This window comes from Salvelinus fontinalis, chromosome 39 (assembly GCF_029448725.1).
Source record: "Salvelinus fontinalis isolate EN_2023a chromosome 39, ASM2944872v1, whole genome shotgun sequence".
NCBI lineage: Eukaryota > Metazoa > Chordata > Actinopteri > Salmoniformes > Salmonidae > Salvelinus > Salvelinus fontinalis.
In genome coordinates this window covers 20,576,980-20,601,381 of record NC_074703.1, presented here as the reverse complement: position 1 = coordinate 20,601,381, position 24,402 = coordinate 20,576,980, and positions in this window count along the sequence as shown.

Genomic DNA, 24,402 nt, shown 5'->3' with positions numbered 1-24,402 from the left:
TTGACCCTCTTGCAATACTGTGAGATAAATTTCATATAAGATCAAAACGTTCTGACCAGTTAATCCTCAAAGCGCCATGATGTATGAATATTAAACAGTAGAATAGGCCCAATAGATGCTAGTATAATAAATCAATTTAACTAGAAAAGCATGGCCTGTTGTACCCCGTTTGTGCCAATGTCATTTGGTTGTGTTTAAGATGGTAACATTGGAATACGAAATGTAAATGTTTGAAAGAACATAATAAACTGTTCATTTATTTATGTTACAGGATGTGACTCGTTTCAGGAATCTAGGCTGGTTAAGGGCTTGTAGGTAAGCATTTCACAGTAAGGTTGTATTCGGTGCATGTGACAAATACAATTTTATTTTATTTTATTTGATATCATGCATCACTACTTCACAGGAGAGGCATTTTAACCTAATGCCATCTGTAAATACGAATACAATTGTTAATTTACAAGCCTAATTGTTACGCTCGTTGATGGAAGGATCGGACCAAGGTGCAGCGTGGTAGACGTACATCTTTCTTTTATTGACACCGAAAAAACAACAAATACAAAAAGAAACGCACAGTTCTGTAGGGCTGGAAAGCAACAGTACAAAAACAAGATCCCACAAAACAGGGTGGGTAAAAGGCTGCCTAAGTATGATCTCCAATCAGAGACAACGATAGACAGCTGCCTCTGATTGGGAACCATACCAGGCCAAACAAAGAAATAGGAAAACTAGATTTCCCATCCAAGTCACACCCTGACCTAACCAAAATAGAGAATTAAAAGGATCTCTAAGGTCAGGGTTTGACACTAATTGGATTAGCCAAGGAAAAAGGCAGGAGCCTTTCCACTAGCCATGATTGGCTGAGATAGTAGATGGGTTGTTGCATGCTTCTGTCTATAACCTGAGCTGCTTAGGATGTGTAGGTAATATTTTCTAAAGCAGATTTTTTTTAAAGATATCACAAAGAACTGCATAAGTGTTGCTAAGGCTCTGTATGATCTGTGTAGTAATATTGTTCATATCTCAGAGCCATTTGCATTGCTGGTTATAGCCTACTTTTAGCTAGCTAGTTGATTAGCTTTAGCTACCTGTAGATTCATGCAGGGTAGTGATATTATGAGTTGGGATTATGGTTTGTTGTTTAGCTACATACCTAAACACAAGACTCCACTATGGAAGTTACCATTTCACTGTACCGTTTACACCTTCTGTATCCTGTGCATGTGACAAATAAACATTATTTTATTTGGTATAGTATGTGTTTACCAGAGACGGTAATATGAAGAACAACATGACCTGCACCAAAGTCAAATTAGGATATAACGTTAGGACAACAAAACACATGCACAGGATACACGTTCTAATATGCTCTGTTAGAATGCCCTGCTTGTCACACTCACAACTGTTAGCTATTTTCTGTAATTAGCTCACCATTAACTTCAGGTAGGGGGTAGGGGGCAGGGGGGATAAGGGGCAGCATTCGGAATTTTGGATGAAAAGCGTGCCCAAATGAACCTGCTTGCTACTCAGCCATAAAAGCTAGAATATGCATATTATTAGTTGATTTGGATAGAAAACACTCTGCAGTTTCTAAAACTGTTTGAATGATGTCTGTGAGTATAAGATAACTCATATGGAAGGCAAAAACCTGAGAAAAAATCCAACCAGGAAGTGGGAAATCTGAGGTTTGTAGTTTTTCAACTCATTGACTATCGAATATACATTGTCTATGGGGTCATATTGCACTTCCTAAGACTTCCACTAGATGTCAACAGTCTTTAGAACCTTGTTTGAGGCTTCTACTGTGAAGTGGGGGCGAACGAGAGGGGATTGAGTAAGGTCTCTCCCAGAGTGCCATGAGCTGACCACGCACGTTCACGTGAGAGATAGTTTGCGTTTCATTGCAATTCTAAATACAAAGGAATTCTCTGGTTGGAAAATTATTGAAGATTCATGTTAAAAACATCCTAAAGATTTATTCTATACATCGTTTGACATGTTTCTACATACTGTAACGGAACCTTTTGACTTTGTCTGCACCTAGTGAACGCGCCTCATGAATTTTGATTACTGGGTTAAACATGCGAACAAAAATAAGGTAATTGGACATAAATTATGGACTTTATCGAACAAATCAAACATTTATTGTGGAACTGGGATTCCTGGGAGTGCATTCTGATGATGATCATCAAAGGTAAGTGAATATTATTAATTTCTGACTTCTGTTGACTACACAACATGGCGGATATCTGTATGGCTTGTTTTGTGTCTGTACACAGATTATTGCATGGTGCGCTTTTTTTCCGTAAAGTTTTTTTGAAATCTGACACAGCGGTTGCATTAAGGAGAAGTGGATCTAAAATTCCGGGCATAACAGTTGTATCTTTTAGCAATGTTTATTATGAGTATTTCTGTAAATTGATGTGGCTCTCTGCAAAATCACCGGATGTTTTGGAACTACTGAACATAACGCGCCAATGTAAACTGAGATTTTTGGATATAAATATGAACTTTACCGAAGAAAACACACATGTATTGTGTAACATGAAGTCCTATGAGTGTCATCTGATGAAGATCATCAAAGGTTAGTGATTAATTTTATCTCTATTTCTGCTTTTTGTGACTCCTCTCTTTGGCTGAAAAAATGGACTGCTTGTTTCTTTCCAGTGAACCCGCTGACCAAGGATGAGTCTGAGGAGCTATTTGGCATCGCAGCTAGCCTAGTTGCTAGCTAGCTGAATATCAAGCTAGCAAGGTTTTCTTGAACGCAGCCCATGACGCGGTTAGCCATTGTGGCTGGGACTGCGGATTGTCCCGGGTTTGTGGCTGTCTAGATCTCCGCTGTTTGTTGTTTTCAGTCTTCGCTGTGACCGGCCCTGTTTCGATCTACGAGGAGTAACAGAGTAACCTACATTGCTAGCTACCATGATAAAGACCAAAGCCGGCGGGAGTACCGTTAAGGACAGTGGTGTCTATCACACGTGAAGGATCTTTTAAACGAACAAAAAGAGACCTACAAGCAGTTGTTACAACATCAAGAAAATAGCTTCAAGTGTTTTGTCCAAACACTCGTGGATTCTGCCAGCAGAAGAATGGACGACCTGACCATAGAGGTCCAGGACCTGAAGAACAGTTTGCAGTTCTCCCAGGGTCAGCTCGATGAGTTGAAACAGGAGAACGGCAAGATGACAGCAATCTGTAAGTCATTGAGAGAGGACATCAGTTGTGTGTGTGAATCCATGATAACATTGACAGATAAATCAGACTATCTCGAAGGGACAATCAAAGTGGAACAACATGGTTGTGGACAGAAATGTAGAATCTCCACATGAGACCTGGACGGAGTCTGAGGACAAAGTGAGGGAAATGATCTCTGAGAAATTGAAGATGAACCACAGGAAGATTGTGGTGGAGCACAGGACCCGGAAAACCCACCACTGGCCCAGGTGATAGGCCCAGGCCGATAGTGGTCAAGTTCCTGAGGTTCAAGGAAAAGGTTGCTACTCTGAAAACAGCCAAGAACTTGAGAGGAATGTATGTCTTCCTCAACGAGGACTATCCTAAGGCTGTGTGCCAGAAGAGGAAAGAACTGATCCCAGCCATGAAAGCTGCCTGAGCGCGTGGGAACATTCTTACATCCACTATAAAAGGCACATTGTCCACCCTCCCTCCCAGAAGCCTGGAAGGGATGAGAGAGCTAAGCCTATGGTTTTGTAGCTTCAACCCCGCAGACACACCCCCCCCCCCCCCCCAGATGTGGAAAACCTAGGGAGGCTCTTGCTGTCTTCCCTTATCTCTACAGAGTTATAGCTTGGTCGGTTCAAACATAGGTTAATGATCCACTTTGTTTCCTTTAGGCACACCCATACATTCCTCTCTTCCCATGTAAATGCCACATAACCTCTAATCCTAATGGTTAAGTTTCTGTGTAGAATTATTTAATAATTTATCTTAACTTCTTCTGGCTGCAAGCCCGAGGCCGGCCACAATATGACAACAGCCTCTTCAAGTGCAGGGCGCGAAATTCAAAATATATTTTTTAGAAAAATTTAACTTTCACACATTAACAAGTCCAATACAGCAAATGAAAGGTACACATCTTGTGAATCCAGCCAACATGTCCGATTTTAAAATGTTTTACAGCGAAAACACCACGTATATTTATGTTAGCTCACCACCAAATACAAAAAAGGACAGACATTTTTTACAGCACAGGTAGCATGCACAAAGCCAACCTAACTAACCAAGAACCAACCAAACTAACCAACAAACAACTTCATCAGATGACAGTCTTTTAACATGTTATTCAATAAATCTATGTTTTGTTTGAAAAATGTGCATATTTCAGGTATAAATCATAGTTTACATTGCAGCTACAATCAGAAATTGCACCGAAAGCAGACAGAATAATTACAGACACCAACGTCAAATACTTAAATACTCATCATAAAACATTTCTGAAAAATACATAGTGTACAGCAAATGAAAGACAGGCATCTTGTGATTCCAGCCAATATTTCCGATTTCTTAAGTGTTTTACAGCGAAAACACAATATAGCGTTATATTAGCTTACCACAATAGCCAGAAACACAAGCCATTGCCCAGTAGCAAAAGTTAGCGATCGTAACAAACCAGCAAAAGATATATAATGTTTGACTAACCTTGATAAGCTTCATCAGATGACAGTCCTATAACATCAGGTTATACATACACTTATGTTTTGTTCGAAAATGTGCATATTTAGAGCTGAAATCAGTGGTTATACATTGTGCTAACGTAGCATCTTTTTCCCACAACGTCCGGATATTTTTCTGACACTTTTTCTGACACACATATTCTGACCAAATAGCTATTCATAAACATAACTAAAAAATACATGTTGTATAGGAAATGATAGATACACTAGTTCTTAATGCAATCGCCATGTTAGAATCCTAAAAATAATTTCATTACGACATCCAGCTTAGGTATAGCGAGAGAGTACCCAAAAGCTGGGCGCAAACGACTAACACAACATGTTCGACAGATATATGAAATAGCATCATAAAATGGGTCCTACTTTTGCTGATCTTTCATCAGAATGTTGTACAAGGGGTTGTTTGGATTTAGAACGACCTTTTTCCCTCTCGATTTAGCAAGCAAACTTGCCAAGTGGTGCGAATCTCTCCATGTCAACAAACGGAAGAGAACGGAACACGGCAAAACTCCCGAAAAAATTTCAATAATCTGATTAAACTATATTGAAAAAACACACTTTACGATGATATTGTCACATGTATCAAATAAAATCAAAGCCGGAGATATTAGTTGTCCATAACGACAGCTTATCAGAAGGCAAATCCAGGTCCCTTGACGCGCTCTCCAGAAAACAAGAAACTGGTGACACGTCATACAAAGAGCTATTGTACGAGCCCAGATCAAGTTACACACTCCATTTCTTCTCTCACTCCTTGTCGACATCTAGCGGAAGACGTATGAAGTGCATCTAAACAAATAAATATCAAGGACTTTAATATGCAGCCCCTAGAAGATAGCATCGATTTCAGATTTTCCACTTCCTGTCAGGAAGTTTGCTGCAAAAGGAGTTCTGTTTTACTCACAGATATAATTCAAATGGTTTTAGAAACTAGAGAGTGTTTTCTATCCAATAGTAATAATAATATGCATATTGTACGAGCAAGAATTGAGTACGAGGCCGTTTGAAATGGGCACCTTTTATCTGGCTACTCAATACTGCCCCTGCAGCCCAAACAGGTTAACCTCTACTGCCTCAGAAACCCGGATCCGGGAGCACCCCCCACCCCCCACACACTGTTTAGCATAGCTAGCATAGCTTCACAAGTAGATAGTAGCATCTAAATATCATTAAATCACAAGTCCAAGACACCAGATGAAAGATACAGATCTTGTGAATAAAGCCACCATTTCAGATTTTTAAAATGTTTTACAGGGAAGACACAATATGTAAAGATGTAAATCTATTAGCTAAAAACACATTAGCATAATCCACCATCTTTTATTTGTCCACCAACACCAGTAGCTATCACCAATTCGGCTAAACTAAGATATTTATAGCCCCTAACCAAGAAAAAAACTCATCAGATGACAGTCTGATAACATATTTATGGTATGGGATAGGTTTTGTTAGAAAAATGTGCATATTTCAGGTAGCTGACATAGTTTACAATTGCACCCACCGTCACAAATGGACTAGAATAATTACAATGAGCAACGTGTTTACCTAACTACTAATCATCAAACATTTCGTAAAAATACACAGCATACACTAATCGAAAGACACAGATCCTGTGAATACAGACAATATTTCAGATTTTCTAAGTGTCTTACAGCGAAAACACAATAAATCGTTATATTAGCATAGCACATAGCACATAGCAGCCCAGCATTGATTCTAGCCAAAGTGAGCGATAAAAGTCAACATCGCCAAAAGATATTAATTTTTTCACTAACCTTCTCAGAATTCTTCCGATGACACTCCTGTAACATCATTTTACAATATACATATACAGTTTGTTCGAAAAGGTGCATATTTAGCCATACAAAACCGTGGTTACACAATGAAAATAGTAGCAAAACAAGCCTGAAAATGTCGGTCGCCATCTTTCAGAGTGATCTAGTTTAATTAATAGCTAATCATATACTTGACTAAAAAATACAGGGTTTACAGGAATCGAAAGACAAATTAGTTCTTAATGCAACCGCTGATTTACATTTTTAAAATTATCCTTACTTTTCAATACAGGGTTCGCCAAGTGAAGCTATACCAAACAAAATGGCGAAATATGCGTTTAAAATATTTCGACAGAAACACGATTTATCATATTAAATATTGCTTACTTTGAGCTGTTCTTCCATCAGATTCTTGGGCAATGTATCCTTTCTATGTTATAAACGTCTTTTGGTCGATAGATGTCCTCTGTCCTTCGAAATGTCCACCACCAACAACCGACACCCCAAAACGTGTCCAAAGTTTCAGAGTGCACAACAAATAAATTCCTCAAAATCGCACTAAACGGATATAAATTGCTATAAAACGGTTCAAATTAACTACATTATGATGTTTTTAACACCTATAACGAGTAAAAACATGACCGGAGAAATATTGCTGGTTAGAAAACGATTTGGAACGAGGCAGGTCCGATGTCCTTCACGCTTCAGGCGCACGACGAGAAAGGGCGGTCTCTATACATTTTGGTCTTTTATAATGGCTGTGAATGTCCCATCGATTCCATTGAAAACGTGATGACGTACAGACACCCAGAGGAAGACGTAGGCAGTGTCGGTTTCTTCATAGCATTCACTGTCGCCTTAAAAACAGACCCCAGATCAGAGGTAAAAATTTCTGAAATCTGAACCCTGTCATGAAAAGTGCTGTAGAAATTGTTCTGTACCACTCAGAGACAAAATTCCAACTTCTATAGAAACTAGAAGGTGTTTTCTATCCAATAATAACAATAATATGCATATTGTACGATCAAGAATTTAGCACGAGGCAGTTTAATTTGGAGACACAAATATGCTAATGCGGAACAGCACCCCCTATAGTTCCAAGAAGTTAAACCTTGATAAAATATCTTAACAGTAGGCTACGTGTGCCTTTTTCTTTTTTTAAATGCATATAGTTCTGTCCTTGAGCTTTTCTTGTCTATTGATGTTCTATATCATGTCGGGAAGAGTAGCGGCTGCTTTTGCAACAGCTAATGGGGATCTTAATAAAATACCAATACCAAGTCGGACGACAATAGAATGCTCATGATGTCACTGCGAAAACTGTATTTAGACATGTTGATAGATGTAGTACAAACTAGCCCTCAGTCTTGAAACCTTTACTCATTGTTTTTCACATGGCCTCACACATGTGAATCCTTAAAGAGATGGGTGGGGCTAAGGCTTAAGAGGGTGTGAGCGATGCTGAATAGGGTGTAAACAAAGAAGACCTCTCCAGTAGATGTACCAAGGAATTCAAGGTCCATTTTCTCAAAAGTTGGGGTTACAAGTTTATCAACTTTCAAAGCAGAATTACTTTTCCATTGTAGTGTATGACATACAGTTTCCTAGCTCGGAGTCTCTACTTTTATCCAATGTAAAAAAAAAAATACAATTTCTAAAGTTGCTACATAAGACCAAATCGGTCGTTCGGTCACAGATGTAAAAAATTAAAATAAAAATAAAAACACAGAATTCAAATCTATTCCATAGATCTATTCAAATCTAGTCTATTTTATTCGTGGAGTGCCTTTGTTACAAATATGAAACATGGTAAAAGTATATTTTTATAAGGCAATACAAATAGGCCTAAAAATACCCAGACCACCAAGGTTAATACAGAAAATATCAGATAATATCAGTAGCATAAACAGCAGCATAAGCGCCAACATGATTTGTGAATAGTAAAAATCAGCACAAAAGCAAAAATGGCATTATAATGAATAGCGGTCAAAAATAGTATGTTATTGGCAGTTTTTGGACACATTATTTGTGGCCTCGTTCCTCCTTTCACCAAGTACAGCTGTGCCATCAGATTCGAAACATTATCCGACACTCGCTCACCTGCTGCCCAATAGGGATCCTTTCCCAGATATGGAAATCTGTTCAGCATGAATCAGAATGATAATCATCAGAAATTTGATTTGATTTATTAGGATCCCCATTAGCCGACGCCAATGGCGACAGCTAGTCTTACTGGGGTCCGACACATAACGAAAAAGACATTACAAACCAAAGACTTTATAATATACAGTACATATATTTAAAAACATCAATATTGTGTGTGTGTGTGTGTGTGTGTGTGTGTGTGTGTGTGTGTGTGTGTGTGTGTGTGTGTGTGTGTGTGTGTGTGTGTGTGCACGCATCTATCAGTTACACATACGTACATGTCCGTACATACACACATCAAGTAGTTCACATGGGGGAAAGGCTCTGCTTTATTTGTTTGCTATTCACTTGCGCTACATAAGATGGAAGGGAGTTCCATGCACTCATGGCTCTGTATTATACTGTACGTTTCCTTGAATTTGTTCTGGACCTGGGGACTGTAAATAGACCACTGGTGGCATGTCTGGTGGGGTCAATGGGTATGTCAGCACATGAATCTGTCTTATAAATTCAAGAAGTGTTTAAGTCAGTCTTTCTTAAACTCTTAGCCAAGAGAGACTGACATGCATAGCATTAATAATAGCCCTCTGATTACAATGAAGAGCAAGACGTGCTGCTCTGTTATGGGCCAGTTGCAGCTTAACTAGGTCTTTCTTTGCAGCACTTGACCATAAAACTGCACAGTAATGAAGATATCATAAAACTAGACTGCATGACTTGCTTTGTGGAGTGTGGTGCCAAAAAAGATTAGCATCTCTTTATTACGGACAGACCTCTACCCATCTTTACAACCATTGAAACTATATGTTTTGACCATGACAGTTTGCAATCTAAGGTAACACCAAGTAATTTAGTCTCCTCAACTTGTTCAACAGCCACACCATTCATCACCAGATTCAACTGAGATCAAAAACTTAGGGAATGATGTGTACCAAATCCAATGCTGTTAGTTTTAGATGTTCAGGACCAGTTTATTTCTGGCCACCCATTCCAAAACAGACTGCAACTCTTTGTTAAGGGTTTCAGTGACTTCCATAGCTGTGGTTGCTAATGCATATGTGGTTGAATCATCAGCATCACATGCTTTGTTAAATGCCAGTGGCAGGTCATTGGTAAAAATAGAAAGAGTAAAGGGCATAGAGAGCTGCCCTGCAGTATACCACACGTTACATGTCTGACAAAAGAGGAGATTCCAATTAAGGAATCCACGATATGGCAGAGGTTGAAAATCCATAACACATGCAGTGTATTCAGAAAGTATTCAGACCCCTTTCCTTTTTCCACATTTTGTTACGTTACGGCCTTATGCTAAAAATGTATCAATCTACACACAATACCCCACAATGACAAAGAAAAAACAGGTTTTTCGAAAATACCTTACAGAAATACCTTATTTGCATAAGTATTCAGACCCTTTTCTATGAGACTCGAAATTGAGCTAAGGCTCATCCTGTTTCCATTGGTCATCTTTGAGATGTATCTACCACTTGATTGGAGTCCACCTGTGGTAAATTCAATTGATTGGACATAATTTGGAAAAGCACCCCTGTCTATATAAGGTCCCACAGCAGACAGTGCATGCCAGAGCGAAAACATGTCTGCAGCATTGAAGGTCCCCAAGAACACCGCGGCCTCCATCATTCTTAAATGGAAGAAGTTTGGAACCACCAAGACTCTTACCAGAGCTGGCCACCCAGCTAAACTGAGCAATCGGGGGAGAAGAGCCTTGGTCAGGGAGGTGACCAAGAACCCAATATTCACTCTGACAGAGCTCCAGAGTTCCTCTGTGGAGATGGCAGAACCTTCCAGAAGGACAACTATCTCTGCGGCACTCCACCAATCAGGCTTTTATCATAAAGTGGCCAGACGAAAGCCATTCATCAGAAAAAGGCACATGACAGCTCTCTTGGAGTTTGCTAAAGGCCCCTAAAGGACTCGCAGACCATGAGAAACAAGATGCTCTGGTCTGATGAAACCAAGATTGAACTCTTTGGCCTGAATACCAAGAATCACGTCTGGAGGAAACTTGGCACCATTCCTACGGTGAAGCATGGTGGTGGCAGCATCATGCTTTGGGGATGTTGTTTGAGTGGCAGGGACTGGGAGACTAATCAGGATCGATGGAAAGATGAACGGAGCAAAGTACAGAGAGATCCTTGATGAAAACCTGCTCTCTGTCTTTCTAGTGTTAATATACAGCCACTAAGAAATCCATTAATATTTTGTTGAGGAAGGTCATAAAAACATAATACAAAACCATGTATTTCAAAAGAACACAATAGCATGTTTTAAGTTTGATCTATCGGTGCCATGCCAATGACATCAACTTAATAATTTAGCAGATATCACAGGACCTGCATTACCACAGTCAACACACATATATTTTACAGTAAGAATATAATGGAATATACATCGAACAAAGATTTTAATGTGTTACAATTAATATAAGGAAATAAATCAATTGAAATAAATGCATTTGGCCCTAATATATGGATTTCACATAACTGGGAATACAGATATGCATCTCTTTCGTCACAGATAAGTAGGTTCTTGGATCAGAAAACCAGTCAGTATCTGGTGTAACCAACATTTGCCTCATGCAGCGCGACACATTTCCTTCACATAGAATGGATCAGGCTGTTGAGTGTGGCAGGTGGAATGCTGTCCCAATCCTCTTCAATGTTTGTGCGAAGTTGCTGGATATTGGCGGGAACTGGAACACGCTGTAGTACACGTCCTATCCGGAGCATCCCAAACACACTCAATGGGTGAAATGTCTGGTGAGCATGCAGGCCATTGAAGAACTGGGACATTTTCAGATTCCAGGAATTGTGTACAGATCCTTGCAATATGGGGCCGTGCATTATCATGCTAAAACATTAGGTTATGGCGGCAGATGAATGGCACGACAATAGGCCTAAGGATCTCGTCACGGTATCTCTGTGCATTCAAATTGCCATCGATATAATGCAATTGTGTTCGTTGTCCATAGCTTATGCCTGCCCATACCATAATCCCACCGCCACCATGGGGCACTTTGTTCACAAGGGTGACATCAGCAAACCGCTCACCCACAAGACGTCTACCATCTTCCCAGTGCAGTTGAAACCGGGATTCATCTGTGAAAGGCACACTTCTCCAGCATGCCAGTTGCCATCGAAGGTGAGCATTTGCCCACTGAACTGCAGTCGGGTCAAGACTCTTGTGAGGACAACGAGCACGCAGATGAGTTTCCCTGACGGTTTCTGACAGTTTGGGCAAACCCACAATTTCATTAGCTGTCCGGCTGGCTGGTGTCAGGCGATCCAGCAGGTGAAGAAGCAGAATGTGGAGGGCTGGTGTGGTTACATGTCGTCTGCAGTTGGACATTCTGCCAAATTCTCTAAAATGACATTGGAAGCGGCTTATGGTAGATACATTAACATTACATTCTTTGGCAACAGCTCTGTTGGACATTCCTGCAGTCAGCGTGCCAATTGCACGCTCCCTCAAAGGACATCTGTGTCATTGTGTTGTGTGACAAAGCTGCGCATTTTCGAGTGGCCTTTTATTGTCGCCAGCACAAGATGCACCTGTGTAATGATCATGCTGTTTAATGACCTTCTTGATATGCAACACCTGTCAGGTCAGGTGGATGGATTACCATGGCAAATGAGAAATGCCTGCCTGCGACTGGAACGAATTGCAAAAATCTCTGAAGTTGGAGACTTTTATCTCCCTCAACAACTTTAAAAATCTGCTATCCGAGCAGCTAACCGATCGCTGCAGCTGTACATAGTCCATCTGTAAACTACCCACCCAATTTACCTACCTCACCCCCATCCTGCTTTTATTTATTTTACTTTTCTGCACTTTTGCACACCAGTATCTCTTCTTGCACATGATCATCTGATGATTTATCACTCCAGTGTTAATCTGCTAAATTGTAATTATTCGATTTATTGCCTACCTCATGCCTTTTGCACACATTGTATATAGATTCTCTTTTTTCTACCATGTTATTGACTTGTTTATTGTTTACTCCATGTGTAACTCTGTGTTGTTGTCTGTTCACACTGCTATGCTTTATCTTGGCCAGGTCGCAGTTGCAAATGAGAACTTGTTCTCAACTAGCCTACCTGGTTAAATAAAGGTGAAATGAAAAAATAAATAAAAAATGCTCACAAAGGGATGTAAACAAATTTGTGCACAACATTTAGCTTTTTTGCGTGCATGAACAATTTGTGGGATCTTTTATTTCAGCTCATGCAACATGGGGTCAAAACTTTCCATGTTGCGTTTATATTTTTGTTCAGTGTAAGAGAAGAATATAGAAAGAATATTTTTCCCAAATGGCTTTTGTTGATTGTCACCAGTAGTCTACTCATATGAGGAACACACACCGAGCCACTGTTTTTCTATGGAAAACGTATCTTTTGAAGCAGTTACCATCCTCACACTTTGTCGATTTGGTAAACCTTGGAATCTTCTCGTTCTGAAAATGTATAGCAGTCGAAACGTCTGGCCTGCATGTACCTCAGTAGGATGACATGGAAGAAGTGCTCTTTGGTATCTCCTTTCCCTTCTTTGTCAAGGCACGCTGCGGTCGTCATCAGTCTCTTCTTTCTCTATTTGACTGATATTAATATCACCCATCATACTATTGTCCTTTATTCTTGTCTTTATGCCACATCTATTATTATTATTATTATATGTGTGAAATTGGTTTCAATATAGTTTAGGTGTAGTTTGGAAGGACCAGCTGAGCAGGCAACTGTTGTCTTGAAGTCAGAAAATCACTTTATTCTTATTTCTGTATTTTCAGTCCATGTGCTTATGGATCAATCAATACATTTTCTGACTGATCACAATTTACATTTGGTGTCCAGAGGTTTCTTATGACCCATTTTAACATAATAAAGGCATTCATTAAGCAATTTATTATTTATCATGGAATATTTACACAATTGAAATATCCACGGCCAATCTAGAAGGTATGGAATTCAGGCACTTATGTTGAACAATTTATCTTTTGATTAAAACTTTTTTTTGCCATCCAGAGAATGGATGCCCAAAATTCTGTGGTGTGGCTTAGCGATGGGTCATAGAATTAAGGTTGGTTCCTTGAACCCATTAAAGTGGGCATATTGAGTTACATTAAGCGGTAAGAGAGCAAATGCTTTGCCAGTTCACATTTTTTTATCCAAATTGATCTAAATCCAAACGTAATTTGCTCAAGACTTTTCTTGTTTGCATCTGTCCCTGAGCTCTTTTCCCTTCTCAAATAACATTAAGACATTTTAGAATTAAGGCTCTTCAAAATATGTTTCGAATTGATTTCCGTCTTTGCATAAACTGGAGTGAATAAAAAGATCTGCAAAATACTGTAGTTGTCTCTAAAGTCCCTGTTTACGAGGGATTCAGTTTTGATCTTTTTGCCTCTAGGGATGGAATGGGTAAGGCAGATTGGGTTTGCAGTGGGAGTGGGTTTGCAGTGGGAGTGGGTTTGTGCACCACAAATGTTAGTACACTGCCAACACGTTTGGTGCAGTGGACTAAATGCTGGGCATTAGTGCTTGGGGAGCTATGGCAAGTCTTCTGAACTCAGAGAAGGTCATCATCAAGACTGTGTTGAGACAGTGACATCCCTCTCTCTCAGACCATACCTTGCAATATCCATGCATGCCCATCCTCCATCCCTCTGGGAAATCACAGCAGCTGAAGTGCTATCTGACTGACTGGACAAACTCTCATGTGGACATTCCGCTCTATCCTCTCATCTCATCTGACTGTGTTGCCATCGTCATAGGTCTGAGCTCTGTGACAGGAGGGATGAAGAAATGGAGGGATGACAGATGTCCCTACAGAGGTGGTCTATTGAGACCTGTCCCCTTCTTCTATCTCCTTCTATTCTGTTACCCTCTTCAAACTTAATTTAGTGACATATGATAATATAGATAATCTTCTTCATCATCCTTATCCAGTCGAAAGAACGCAAGAGGGGAATTAACTATGTGAGATTGCTGTTCATAGACTACAGCTCAGCGTTCAACACCATAGTCTCCTCCAAGCTCATCACCGAGCTAGGGACCCTGAACCCCACCCTCTGCAACTGGATCCTGGACTTCCTGGCGTGCCGGCCGCACGTGGTGAGGGTAGGCAACCGCACCCCCGCCACGCTGACCTTCAACACAGGGGCCCCTCATAGGTGTGTGGTTAGTACCTTCCTGTACTCCCTGTTCACCCACGACTGCGTGTCCACGCACGACTCCAACACCATCAACAAGTTTTCTGATAACACGCTGGCGATGTGTCATCCTACAGGGAGGAGGTCAGAGACTTAGCAGTGTGGTGCCAGGACAACAATCTCAACAAGGAGCTGATCGTGGAATATAGGAGAAAGAGGGGAGAGAGCAACGCCCCATCCACATCGACAGGGCTGTTGGGGAGCGGGTCGAGAGCTTCAAGTTCCTTGGTGTCCACATCACTATGGACTTAACATGGTCAACACAGACCCGCACAGTTGTGAAGCGACCACGGCAGGAGGCTGAAGAGATTTGGCATGGGCCTTCGGATCCCCAAAGTTTTACAGCTGCACCATTGAGAGCATCTTGACTGGCTGCATCACCGATTGGTAGGACCGAAAAGCGCTACAGAGGGTGCTGCAGACAGCTCAGTACATCCCAGGGGCCAAGTTCCCCGCCATCCAGGACCTCTATATCAAGCGGTGTCAGAGTTAGGCCCAAATAATTGTCAAATTTGCCATCGGCTCTCGGACAGGCAACGAGACATTCAAGCCGTAAGATTGCTAAATACCAGACTGCTAAATAGTTATCTTGCACTGACCCTATACGCAGACTCACTAGAATTTACAGTGCATTTGGAAAGTACTGTATTCAGACCTTTTCCACATTCTAACACGTTACAGCCTTATTTTAAAATTGATTGAATAGTTTTTTGCTCATCAATCTACACACAATACCCCCTAACGACAAAGCTAAACTGTTTTTTACATTAATAATAATAATTTACATTATTCAGACACTTTACTCAATACTTTGTTGAAGCACCTTTGGCAGCGATTACAGCCTAGAGTCTTCTTGGGTATGACGCTACAACCTTGCAAACCTGCATTTGGAGAGTTTCTCCCATTCTTCTCCGCAGATCCTCTGTCAGGTTGGATGGGGAGCGTCACTGCACAGCTATTTTCAGGTCTCTCCAGAGATGTTCGATCGGGTTGAAGTCCAGGCTCTGGCCGGGCCACTCAAGGACGATCAGAGACTTGTTCTGAAGCCACTCCTGCATTGTCTTGGCTGTGTGCTTAGGGTTGTTGTCCTGCTGGAAGGTGAACCTTTGCCCCAGTCAAGGTCCTGAGCGCTCTGGAGCAGGTTGTCATGAAGGATCTCTCTGTACCTTCCTCCATTCATCTCTCACTCAATCCAGAAAAGTCTCCTAGTCCCTGCTGCTGAAAGACATCCCCACATCCCCCACTTGGCATTCAGGCCAAAGAGTTCAATCTTGGTTTCATCAGACCAGAGAATCTTGTTTCTCATGGTCTGAGAGTCCTTTACATGCATTTTGGCAACTCCAAGCGGCCTGTCATGTGCCTTTTACTGAGGAGTGGCTTCCATCTGGCCATTCTACCATAAACACCTGATTGGTGGAGTGCTCCAGAGATGGTTCTCCTTCTGGAGGTTCTCCCATCTCCACAGAGGAACTGTGGAGCTCTGTCAGAGTGACCATCGGGTTCATAGTCATCTCCCTGACCAAGGCCCTTCTCCCCTGATTGCTCAGTTTGGCCAGGCGGCCACCTCTAGGAAGTCTTGGTGGCTCCAAACTTCTTCCATTTAAGAATGATGGAAGCCACTGTGTTCTTGGGGACCTTCACTGCTGCAGAAATGACTTGGCACCCTTGCCCAGATCTGTGACTCGACACAATCCTGTCTCAGAGCTGTATGGACAATTCCTTCGACCTCATGGCTTGGTTTTTGCTCTGACATCAAATCAAATCAAATTTTATTTGTCACATACACATGGTTAGCAGATGTTAATGCGAGTGTCGCGAAATGCTTGTGCTTCTAGTTCCGACAATGCAGTAATAACCAACAAGTAATCTAACCTAACAATTCCACAATTTCTACCTTACTACCTTATACACACAAGTGTAAAGGGATAAAGAATATGTACATAAAGATATATGAATGAGCGATGGTACAGAACGGCATAGGCAAGATGCAGCAGACGGTACAGTGCACAGCCTATACATATGAGATGAGCAATGTAGGGTATGTAAACATAAAGTGGCATAGTTTAAAGTGGCTAGTGATACATGTATTACATAAAGATGGCAAGATGCAGTAGATGATATAGAGTACAGTATATACAAATACATCTGAGATGAGGTATGTAGGATATGTAAACATTATATTAAGTGGCATTGTTTAAAGTGGCTAGTGATACATTTCTACATAATTTCCATAAATTCCCATTATTAAAGTGGCTGGAGTTGAGTCAATATGTTGGCAGCAGCCATCAAATGTTAGTGGTAGCTGTTTAACAGTCTGATGGCCTTGAGATAGAAGCTGTTTTTCAGTCTCTCGGTCCCCGCTTTGATGCACCTGTACTGACCTCGCCTTCTGGATGATAGCGGGGTGAACAGGCAGTGGCTCGGGTGGTTGTTGTCCTTGATGATCTTTATGGCCTTCCTGTGACATCGGGTGGTGTAGGTGTCCTGGAGGGCAGGTAGTTTGCCCCCGGTGATGCGTTGTGCAGACCTCACTACCCTCTGGAGAGCCTTACGGTTGTGGGCGGAGCAGTTGCCGTACCAGGCGGTGATACAGCCCGACAGGATGCTCTCGATTGTGCATCTGTAGAAGTTTGTGAGTGCTTTTGGTGACAAGCCGAATTTGCGTCTTCTTCACAACGCTGTCTGTGTGGGTGGACCAATTCAGTTTGTCCGTGATGTGTACACCGAGGAACTTAAAACTTTCCACCTTCTCCACTACTGTCTCGTCGATGTGGACAGGGGGGTGCTCCCTCTGCTGTTTCCTGAAGTCCACAATCATCTCCTTTGTTTTGTTGACGTTGAGTGTGAGGTTATTTTCCTGACACCACACTCCGAGGGCCCTCACCTCCTCCCTGTAGGCCGTCTCGTCGTTGTTGGTAATCAAGCCTACCACTGTAGTGTCGTCCGCAAACTTGATGATTGAGTTGACATGCACTGTTAATTGTGGGACCTTATGTGGGCACGAGTGCCTTTCCAAATCATATCCAACAAATTGAATTTACTACAGGTGGACTTCAATAAAGTTGTAAAAACATCTCAAGGATGGTCAATGGAAACAGGATTCACCTGAGATCAATCTCAAACAAAATGTGGAAAAAGTCAAGGGGTCTGAATACTTTTCAAACACACAGTACACACACCCATATGCACACTGACTCACGCACAATAGATTGACACGTCTACTGTAAACAAAGCCCACACACAATCATATACACTGCATACATACACACACACAGAACACACACATGGATACCGGCACAATACACACACATATACATTACACACACATACATGCGCAATCACTCACTTTTAGACTCATCATTTGCCGCTTTATTTTACTCGTATTATTTATTGTTTATCCTGATATCCAGTCACTGCTATCATGTGCATACATAATCTACCTCATATACCTTGTACCTCTTCACATTGGTCTGGTACTCCCTGTACACAGCTCCATTCTAGTGTATTTGATGTTTTTTACTATTCCAACTCTGCATTGTTGGGAATGGCTCGTAAGCAAGCATTTCACGGTAAAGCGTAAATCAGTTGTACTCTGCGCATGTGACAAGTGACACATTTTATTTTGTTGAAGGTCCCCATCTAATAGAATAATGCTTCTGACATGGCGTCTCCAAGTATGCTAAGTATTCATCAGGTAGCATAATTCTTCTTACATGGCGTTTCCAAGTATACATCAGGTAGAATAATGCTTCTTACATGGCGTTTCCAAGTATACTATGTATTCATCAGATAAAATAATGCTTCTGACATTGCTTTTCTAAGTATATGTAACGGCAGTCCTCCTCCTCTTCATCTTCGGAAGAGGAGGAGTATTGAGGGAACCAAGGCGCAGCGTAGAGAACAGACATATTTTATTAACGAAACACGAACTTGATTAAACTAACAAAAACAACAAACTGTGTAGACAGACCTAGACGACGTACTTACATAAAACAAGAAAACGCACGAATAGGAACATAGGCTACACAAACCGAACAAACCGTAAACAGTCCCGTATGGTGCAAACATATACACAGACATGGAAGACAATCACCCACAACGAACACTGTGACAACGCCTACCTAAATATGACTCTTAATTAGAGGAACGCCAAACACCTGCCTCTAATTAAGAGCCATACCAGGCAACCCAAAAACCAACACAGAAACAGAAAACATAGAATGCCCACCCAACCTCACGTCCTGACCAACTAACATACATAAACTAACAGAAATAGGTCAGGAACGTGACATAACCCCCCCCATAAGGTGCGAACACCGGGCGCACCAGCACAAAGTCTAGGGGAGGGTCTGGGTGGGCATCTGACCACGGTGGTGGCTCAGGCTCCGGGCGAGGTCCCCACCCCACCATAATCAATCCTAGCCTCCATCTACCCCTAAAAATGTCCACCCATATCTTACCCCCACAAAATCCTCTTAGTAACATCCATGACAGGGACAGCACCGGGACAGAGGGATAAATAAAGACAGAGGGATAGCACCAGACAGAAGGATAGATCAGAATATAGAGGTAGATCAAGATAGAGAGGGAGATCATGATAGAGGGGCAACTCCGGACTGAAAGGCAGCTCCGGACAGAGAGACAGCTCTGGACTGAGGGGCAGTTCTGGGTATATAGCCGTTTCTGGCTGAAGGGCAGCTCATGGCTGACTGACGAATCTGGACGCTCATGGCAGGCTGACGGCTCTCGACGCTCATGGCTGGCTGACGGCTATCGACGCTCATGGCTAGCTGACGGCTCTCGACGCTCATGGCTGGCTGACGGCTCTCGACGCTCATGGCTGGCTGACGGCTCTCGACGCTCATGGCAGGCTGACGGCTCTCGACGCTCATGGCAGGCTGACGGCTCTCGACGCTCATGGCTCTCTGACGGCTCTGGCCGCTCATGGCTCGCTGGCGGCTCTGGCAGATCCTGTCTGGTTGGCGGCTCTGGCAGATCCTGTCTGGTTGGCGGCTCTGGCAGATCCTGTCTGGTTGGCGGCTCTGGCAGATCCTGTCTGGTTGGCGGCTCTGGCAGATCCTGTCTGGTTGGCGGCTCTGGCAGATCCTGTCTGGCGGACGGCTCTAGCGGCTCCTGTCTGGCGGACGGCTCTAGCGGCTCCTGTCTGGCGGACGGCTCTGTAGGCTCATGGCAGACGGGCGGCTTTGCAGGCTCATGGCAGACGGGCGGCTTTGCAGGCTCATGGCAGACGGATGGCTCAGACGGCGCTGGGGAGACGGATGGCTCAGATGGCGCTGGGGAGACGGATGGCTCAGATGGCGCTGGGGAGGACGGATGGCTCAGATGGCGCTGGGGAGACGGATGGCTCAGATGGCGCTGGGGAGACGGATGGCTCAGATGGCGCTGGGGAGACGGATGGCTCTGGCCGGATAAGGCGCACTGTAGACCTGGTGCGTAGTGCCGGAACTGGAGGCACCGGGCTAAGGACACGCACCTTCATACTAGTGCGGGGAGCAGGGACAGGGCACACTGGACTCTCAAAGCCCACTCTATACCTGGTGCGTGGTACCGGCACTGGTGACACCGGGCTGAGGGCAAGCACATCAGGATTAGTAGGGGGAGAAGAAACAGTGTGTACAGGGCTCTGGAGACGCACAGGAGGCTTAGTGCGTGGTGCCGGAACTGGAGGCACCGAACTGGATACACGCACTACAGGGAGAGTGCGTGGAGGAGGAACAGGGCTCAGGAGACGCACTGGTAGCCTAGTGCGTAGTGTAGGCACTGTAGGTACTAGGCTGGAGCGGGGAGGTGGCGCCGGAAATACCGGACCGTGGAGGCATACTGGCACTCTTGAGCATTGAGCCTGCCCAACCTTACCTGGTTGAATGCTCCCGGTCGGGCCCGAGGAGACGCACTGGAGACCAGACGCGTTGAGCCGGCCTCATGACACCTGGCTCAATACCCAATCTAGCCCTACCAGTGCGGGGAGGTGGAATAACCCGCACTGGGCTATGCACTCGTACAGGAGACACCGTGCGCTCTACTGCGTAACACGGCGCCTGCCCCGTACTCCCGCTCTCCCACGGTAAAGCCTGGGAAGTGGGCGCAGGTCTCCTACCTGCCCTTGGCCCACTACCTCTTAGCCCCCCCCCCAAGAAATTTTTGGGTGTTACTCACGGGCTTTTTGGGCTTCCGTGCAAGACGCGTTCCCTCATAACTCACGGTGATTCACTTTAGCCCATGGTCCTTCTCCGTTAAATATTTGCTCCCAACTCCACAAGTCCTGTATACTTCCCCGTTGCTCCAAATTACGCTGCTTGGTTCTGGATTCTTGGTGGGTGATTCTGTAACGCAGTCCTCCTCCTCTTCATCTTCGGAAGAGGAGGAGTATTGAGGGAACCAAGGCGCAGCATAGAGAACAGACATATTTTATTAACGAAACACGAACTTGATTAAACTAACAAAAACAACAAACGGTGTAGACAGACCTAGACGACATACTTACATAAAACAAGAAAACGCACGAATAGGAACATAGGCTACACAAACCGAACAAACCGTAAACAGTCCCGTATGGTGCAAACATATACACAGACACGGAAGACAATCACCCACAACGAACACTGACAACGCCTACCTAAATATGACTCTTAATTAGAGGAACGCCAAAGACCTGCCTCTAATTAAGAGCCATACCAGGCAACCCAAAAACCAACACAGAAACAGAAAACATAGAATGCCCACCCAACCTCACGTCCTGACCAACTAACATACATAAACTAACAGAAATAGGTCAGGAACGTGACAGTATACTAAGTATTCCCCGANTCACCTTCCTCTTCCCCCCCTTAACCTCCTCTCACCTTCCTCTTCCTCCTACCCTCCTCCACACCTTCCTCTTCCCCCTACCCTCCTCTCAACTTTCCTCTTCCCCTTACCCTCTCTCCCCTTCCTCGTCCCCCACCCTCTTCTCCCCTTCCTCTACCTGTTCACCCTCCTCTCCCCTTCCTCTTCCCTCTACCCTACACTCCTCTCTCCCCTTCCTCGTCCCCCATACTCTTCTCCCCTTCCTCTACCGTTCCCCTCCTCTCCCCTTCCTCTTCGCCCTACCCTACCCTCCTTCCATTCCTCGTCCCCCTACCCTACCCTACCCTCCTCTCCCCTTCATCGTCCCCCTCCTCTTTTCCCCTTCCTCTTTCCTCTACCCTCCTCTCCTCTCCCCTTTCTCTCAACCCTACCATATCCTCACCTTCCTCGTCCCCCATCCTCTTCTCCCCTTCCTCTACCCGTTCCCCTCCTCTCCCCTTCCTCCTCGTCCCCCTACCCTACCCTACCCTCCTCTCCCCTTCCTCGTCCCCATCCTCTTCTCCCCTTCTCTTTCCTCTACCCTCCTCTCCTCCCCCCTTTCTCTCAACCCTACCATATCCTCACCTTCCTCTTCCCCCTACCCTCTTCTCACCTTCCTCTTCCCCTTAACCTCCTCTCACCTTCCTCTTCCCCCTACCCTCCTCTCCCCTTCCTCTTCCCCTTACCCTCCTCTCCTGTCCCCTTCCTCTTCTCCTAACCCTCCCCTCCTCTCCCCTTCCTCTTCCTCTCCCCTTTCTCTCCCTTCCTCATCCCCCTACCCTCTTCTCACCTTCCTCTTCCCCTTAACCTCCTCTCACCTTCCTCTTCGCCCTACCCCTCCTCTCCCCTTCCTCTTCTCCCTACCCTCCTTTCACCTTCCTCTTCCCCGTACCGTCCTCTCACCTTCCTCTTTCCCCTACCCTCCTCTCCCCTTCCTCGTCCCCCATCCTCTTCTCCCCTTCCTCTTCCCCCTACCCTCCCTCCCCTTCTTCTTTCCCCCTACCATACCCTCCTCTCCCCTTCCTCTTCCTCTACCTTCCTCGCCCCTTCTTCTTCCCCTTCCCCTCCTCTCCCCTTCCTCTTCCACTTCCCTTCCTCTTCCCACTATCTTCCTCTCCCCTTCCTCTTTCCCCTCCCCTCCTCTCACCTTCCTCTTCCCCACACCCTGCCCTCCTCTCACCTTCCTCTTTCCCCTACCCTCTCCCTCCTTCCTCGTCCCCCATCCTCTTCCCCTTACACTCCTCTCCCCTCCGCTTTCTCTTTCCCCTACCGTACCCCTCTCTCCCCTTCCTCTCCCCTTCCTCTTTCCTCTACCCTCCTCTCCTCTCCCATTTCTCTCAACCCTACCATATCCTCACCTTCCTCTTCCCCCTACCCTCTTCTCACCTTCCTCTTCCCCCTACCCTCCTCTCACCTTCCTCTTCCCCTACCCTCCTCTCCCTTCCTCTTCCCCTTACCCTCCTCTCCTGTCCCCTTCCTCTTCCTCCTACCCTCCCCTCCTCTCCCCTTCCTCTTCCTCTCCCTTTCTCTCCCCTTCCTCTTCCCCCTACCCTACCCTCACCTTCCTCTTCTCCCTACCCTCCTTTCACCTTCCTCTTCCCCCTACCGTCCTCTCACCTTCCTCTTTCCCCTCCTCTCCCCTTCCTCTTTCCCCTCCTCTCCCCTTCCTCTTCCCCCTCCCCTCCCCTTCCTCTTCCCCTACCTTACTCTCCCTTACCTCTTCCCCTACCTTCCTCTTCCCCTACCTTCCTCTCCCCTTCCTCTTCCCCTACCTTCCTCTCCCCTTCCTCTTCCCCTACCTTCCTCTCCCCTTCCTCCTCCCCTTCCTCTCCTCTCCCCTTCCTCTTTCCTCTACCCTCCTCTCCTCTCCCCTTCCACTTCCCCCTACCGCCCTCTCCCCTTCCTCTTCCCCCTACCCTCACCTTCCTCTTCCCCTACCCTCACCTTCCTCCTACCCTCCTCTCACCTTCCTCTTCCCCCTACCCTCCTCTAACTTTCGTCTTCCCCTACCCTCCTCTCCCCTTCCCTTTCTCTCAACCCTACCATATCCTCACCTTCCTCTTCCCCCTACCCTCTTCTCAATTGTTCATTCTATTCATTCCATGTTGCTATGCTTAGCAAATCATTGGCATGTAGCTAGCTAGCAGAGGTCCAATGATGAGAGACAAGAATTTCAATAAATAATGATTTAATAAATCATTTATAAATACGCAAAAAGAACTTAAGCAAATAATGAATTGATAAATAATGTACAGTATAAATAGGCTAAAACCAGCTTTATTGTCAAGTCAATAATATAGTTATGGAGGACAGCTAGGCTAACATTATTTCTCCTTTGCTAGCTAGCCAACTAAAGCTAACACACAATCACATCAAGCAGCTGAAATGACAGCAAACTGTATTCATTTTCGTTTGTTTTACCGTCATTTCTATATTGCCATTTCATTGGATATATCCATTATAATGATCCTGATAAACTAATATGCCTGGTTCAAAGCTGTCAGTCTCCTCACTTTCATATGCATGGCATGGTGGAGATCACAAAAAACGAAACATGTAGTACAGATCAGATAGACACACAGCGAGGCTTGTATTAACCCCCGCTGTACGAAACAAAATGCTAGGCAAGAAGCATGGGGAAAAAAAATGTCTGGTCACTTTTTTGAAGTTTAATTGCCTGGCTGGGCTGCGGGACAGTGGATTGATACTTGAA